Consider the following 6,023-nt stretch of genomic DNA (forward strand, 5'->3'; position numbering starts at 1 on the left):
TTAGGAAACTGTTAGACTTCAGGGAATAATTGTTGGGTTTCCTTTTCTGTTTTATTTATAGAAGCTCATTTTAATTTGGAGGTTTTCTGAAATAAAAAAAGAGGTTGATACTGTTTAATACAAAATTTTTTTTTCTTTTTTCTTTCTCTCTTTTTTTTTTTTTTTTGAGACGGAGTCTCATCTGTCATCCCAGACTGGAATGCAAGTGGTGCGATCTCGGCTTACTGCAACCTTCACCTCCCAGGTTCAAGTGATTCTCCTGCCTCAGCCTCCTGAGTAGCTGGGACTACAGGCACCTGCCACCAAGCCTGGCTAATTTTTGTTTTAGTACAGACAGGGTTTCACTATGTTGGCCAGGCTGGTCTCAAACTCCTGACCTCGTGATCCGCCCACCTCATCCTCCCAAAGTGCTGGGATCACAGGGGTGAGGCACCGCGCCTGGCCGAAACTTTTATTATAAAAATTATTTCAAGCCTCCCCTCCACCCCCATTTGCTAAATTAAATCCAGTGCTTCATTCTGCTCTGAAAATAAAGACGATTGGTATGGTTCTACAAAATTGGCTATGCTCTTGTTTGAAGTTTGAGGGTTTTTTGGCATAGAAACTGCACAAATGAACATTTTTGTTAACCTTTCTCCAACTGTCAGTTCTCTTTAAACTCAAAATGAGAACATTCTTTAGTTGTCCATAAAGAAATATAAAGGAAATAGCCCTTTAAACATGTATTATTTATAACTCCACTGCAGCAAAAAACATCATCAATAATTTAATGATCCCATCTGCTTTTTTAAAATATCCACTGTCATTAACTCTCACATGTTCCACATCCCTAGTTGGTAGTGTTTCACATCCACCACTCTTGACATGTCCAGATCACGCAGAGAAAATGAAAGAGCAGTAGGGTAAGTATTCAAATTAAATGCTAATTTTAAACCACAAAGAAACATTTAATAAATTGCTAATTATAAGGAAGGCTCAAATTAACTCTACAATGCCCAGCTTCTGTCCATCTAAATTTTAAGAAAAAAAGAGAGGCTTAGAACCTGGGATGGTGTCAAGCAGTGAAAGTTAAAACTGTTAAAAATGTTGAGACATTGAATAATAATTAGACCTTCCTCTGAGCATGTCCTATGTGTCAATCACCATGCCAGGGTCTCCAAATTATCTATTTTAATCTTCACAGCAGCTCTATAAAGCAAGACCCGATTTCGCAGGTTAGGAGTTAGACACTAAGGGAGGCAAGGTGACTTGCTTAAAGATCCATCGCAGCTGATGAGTGGCTGAGTTGGAATTCCAATGCAGGTCCGTCTGTATCAAAGCTATGCTTTAACCTTAAGGCGATCCAAAAGTGCTGTTTAATCCATAAATACTTTGTAAGTTCAATATATTTCTAGAAAGCTGTTACTGACATGGGCCACGGTTAGCTCCACCTGCGTCATTATTCACCACTGATCCCCTTGTTCCACTCCACAAGGTGAGGAAGCCAAGACTAATTAATACAGGGAGTTGAAACAACGGACATAATGCCAGACAGAAGTGGGAGCTGGGGAGAGTGCCCTCTTAGGCCACAAACTAATATCAGGCAAGTTTCCAACCCTGGGAGAGTGGCCAATGACAGCCATACCCATCCAGGCTGTGCTCTTGCTAGCTGTGCTATGAACATCTCGAAGCTAAGAGCTGGTGGAGAGCACATGGGCCACACACCTCCAGCCAGAATGATTCCTGTACAGACCTTTGAGAGCCCTCTATCAGTAATAACCTTCTATTATTTCCCTCCAGCCTTTAATGATCATCTCTGGGCCTTTCAAGGTAGAAGGAAATGTGCCTAAATTTTAAGTCCCTTAAAACAATTCAGTTATCACTGTCCTAGAACACAGCAGTTATTATAATAAAACTTACTCTACTATAGTAGACTCAGCTCTGTGATTGTAAATGAAAATAACAATACCAATGTGTTTGTTTCCTAGGACCACTATAACAAATTACCACCAACTTAGTGACTTCATAGAGCAAAAAGTCATTCTTTCACAGTTCTGAGGCTAAAAGTCTTTTTTTTTTTTCTTTGAGATGGAGTCTTGCTCTGTTGCCCAGGCTGGAGTGCAGTAGCACAATCTCAGCTCACTGCAGCCTCTGCCTCCCAGGTTCAAGTGATTCTCCTGCCTCAACCTCCCGAATAACTGGGATTATAGGCATGCACCACCACGTCCAGCTAATTTTTGTATTTTTAGTAGAGACGGGGTTTCACCATGTTGGCCAGGCTGGTCTTGAACTCCTGATCTCCCAAAGCACTGGGATTACAGCATGGGCCACCACGCCTGGCTGAGGCTAAAAGTCTTAAATCAAGGTGCTAGGGCAAGGCCACACTCCCTGTGGAGGCTCTAGGGGAGGATCCTTCCCTGCTTCTTCCAGCTCCTGGCTGGAATCGCCCCAGCCTCTGACTTTGTGGTTGCATGGCTTTCTCTGTGCCTGTGCCTTCTCCTCTTCTGTCTCTTATAAACAAGCTGGTTATTCTGGGACCTCCCAGGTAATCTTGGTTAATCTCATCTCTAGAGTCTTAATTAAATTACATCTGCAAAGACCCTTTTTCTAAAGAAGGTCACATCCACAGGTACCAGGGGTTGGGATGTGAGCATATTTTTTTTGGAGGGCCACCCTTCAGCCCACTACACCACATCCCACGATTGTGGTGAGGATTTAATTAGAATACGTAACTAACAGCAGCTACTGAAATACATAGGGGCAATGCACATTAATTTTCTTCTTCCAGAGAACAACATTTTGATGGGTATAATGATAGGCTTTTGGAGCCAGTAGGAAGACCCAGAAACTATGACTGCTTTTACAGAAAAATTATACTGGTTGGGCACAGTAGCTCACGCCTATAATCCCAGCACTTTGGGAGGCCGAGGCGGGCGAATCACGAGGTCAGGAGATCGAGACCATCCTGGCTAACACGGTGAAACCCCGTCTGTACTAAAAATACAAAAAATGAGCTAGGCATGGCGGTAGGCGCCTGTAGTCCCAGCTACTCAGGAGGCTGAGGCAGGAGAATGGCGTGAACCCGGGAGGTGGAGCTTACAGTGAGCCGAGATTGCGCCACTGCACTCCAGCCTGGGTGACAGAGCGAGACTCCGTCTCAAAACACAAAACAAAACAAAACAAAACAACAAAAAAGGAAAAATTATATCAATTTCTTGTTCATTTGAAGAAAAAAAAACCTGAAAATCTGTGGATATGACGGTTCTTAATTAGCAGTTCTCAAATTTCAATAGGCATCAGAATCAAGGGTGTGGGCAATCTTTTTTTTTTTTTTTTTTTTGAGGCGGAGTCTCCCTCTGTCTCCCGGACTGGAGTGCAGTGGCCGGATCTCAGCTCACTGCAAGCTCCGCCTCCCGCTCCGCCTCCCGGGTTTACGCCATTCTCCTGCCTCAGCCTCCCGAGTAGCTGGGACTACAGGCGCCCGCCACCACGCCCGGCTAGTTTTGTATTTTAGTTGAGACGGGGTTTCACCCGGTTAGCCAGGATGGTCTCGATCTCCTGACCTCGTGATCCGCCCGTCTCGGCCTCCCAAAGTGCTGGGATTACAGGGTTGAGCCACCGCACCCGGCCGGCAATCTTATTTATTATTTTTTGAGATGGAGTTTCACTCTTGTTGCCCAGGCTGGAGTGCAATGGCAGGATCTTCGCTTACTGCAACCTCTGCCTCCTGGGTTCAAGCGATTTTCCTGCCTCAGCCTCCCAAGTAGCTGTGATTACAGGCATGGACCACCACGCCTGGCTAATTTTGTATTTTTAGTGGAGATGGGGTTTCTCCATGTTGGTCAGGCTGGTCTCGAACTCTCGACCTCAGGTGATCTGCCTGCCTTGGCCTCCCAAAGTGCTGGGATTACAGGCGTGAGCCACTGTGACCAGCCTTTTTTATTTTTTAACTTTCTGTAGAAAGTCTCCCTCTGTCACCCGGGCTGGAATGCAGTGGCACGATCACAGCTCACTGCAGCCTCAAACTCCTGTGCTTAAGCAATCCTCTCACCTCAGCCTCCCAAGTAGCTGAAGCTATAGGTGTGAGCCACCATGCCTGGATAATTTTTTTACTTTTTGTAGAAACAGTCTCAATATGTTGCCCAGGCTGGGTCTCGAACTCCTGACCTAAAGTGATCCTCCTGCCCCAGCTTCCTATAGCACTGGCATTACAGGGGTAAGTCACCACACCCCAGCTGGGCAATCTTAAAAGATCAGTTTACAGGCCCCATCCTTAGAAATTCTGATTCAGTGGATCTGGCGTGGGGACCCAGATTTAACTGCATTCTTCTAAAGCTTCAGAGTTGATCCTGATGCAGGTGGCCAGCACTATACATCTGAGGAGCACTCCTCCAGAGAGTTGCAGGAAGATTTCCATGCAGTTCACTTACAGTGTGGTTCTGTGATATTATAGAGTTAGACGTTTCTGAGACATCTGTGTCCCCATAAATTTGTGTGTCACAAAGCAAAAATGTTAGAGATATTCCAAAGTTGCTATACAAGGTACAGTGTTTCACGTGAAAAAGCTAACTCAACATTAGGATAAACTCTACTATGTTCTGGGCACAGTGATAGATGCTGAAATAGTTACACAAAATGACATTTTTTTTTTTCAGACACCCATGGATTTATAAAAATTGACCTCTTGTTAAGGCACGAAAAAGTCTCAACAAGCAACAAAGAATCTATATCATATAGAATATTCTGTCCACAAAAAAGCAAAATTAAAAATCAATTCCAAGATAACTCAAACTTCCCTTTGTTGCAGTTATTTAAATGTTGTATCAGTTTTCTATTTTTAAGATGCAGTTAAACTAATTATGGATAAAATATGGCTTCGGTCTCTCCAGTCTGTGAATACAACTGGGATATTAATCACAAGGTTCTAACTGCACCAGTTCTAACCCCCTACAGTCATGCTGAATGCAGCCCTCTCCCAAAATTGCCCTGTTATTTAGGATTCTGTGAGAGTTTGACTCTGCCCCAGGCTTCCCTGCTACCTTGCTGGGCACAGCAGCCTTCTCAAATGCCAAAGCCACCCTGGAGTCTGAGTCAGTGGGAGAAGAATGAGAAATGGGGCTGGGAGGGGGATCCAGGCAGGGGTGCCAGAAAGAACCTATGCCCAGCCAGAAGACAATGGAGCAATATTTTTAAAGTACAAAAGGAATATAGAATTCTATTCCCAGCAAAATTTGTTTTGCAAGCAGGAGTGGAATAAATATTTTTGCAGATATGTAAAAGCAGGAAAATGTCATCACCAGCAAACGTATGCTATAACAAATGTTTTAAAGCTACTCAAGGAGAAGAGAAAATACCAGATAAAAATGTGGATCTAAACAAAGAAATGAAGAGCTTAGTGAATGACAAATGTGTGTAAATATAAAAGATATTTTTTCTTATTTTAAAAATCTCAGCTAGAGGCAAAGCATGGTGGCTCACACCTGTGATCTCAGCACTTTGGGAGGCTGAGGTGGGTGGATCATTTGAGCCTAAGAGATCGAGATCAGCCTGAGCAACATGGCGAAACCCCATCTCTAAAAAAACAAAAAAAAATCTCAGCTGAAAGCAGTGGCTCATGTATGTAATCCCAGCACTTTAGGAGGCTGAGGCAGGAGGATAGCTTGAGCCCAGGAAGTCAAGGCTGCAGGGAGCCATGTTCGCAACACTGCATTCCAGCCTTGGTGACAGAGCAAGACCATGCCTGAAAATAAATAAATAAATAAAATACAATACAATAAAAACCTCTTAATGTTAAATGTACTGTGGGGTTAGAAAATATGTATGATAATAATAGCACAAAGGTCAGGAGAGGAAAAATGGAAGTCTATTGTTATAATGTTCTTACACTACATGTAAAATGGTGTAATATTACTTGAAGATAGACTGTGATCTGTTAAAAGTGTATACTATAAATCCTAAGGCAACCACTAGACCTGCATAACAAAAAAAGCATAGCTTTGTGTTCACAAGAAGTAGGAAAAAAGCAAAGAAAAACATAGCTAATA

The sequence above is a fragment of the Rhinopithecus bieti genome, unplaced genomic scaffold (genome assembly GCF_001698545.2).
Source record: "Rhinopithecus bieti isolate Rb0 unplaced genomic scaffold, ASM169854v2 scaffold_33021, whole genome shotgun sequence".
Taxonomy (NCBI): domain Eukaryota; kingdom Metazoa; phylum Chordata; class Mammalia; order Primates; family Cercopithecidae; genus Rhinopithecus; species Rhinopithecus bieti.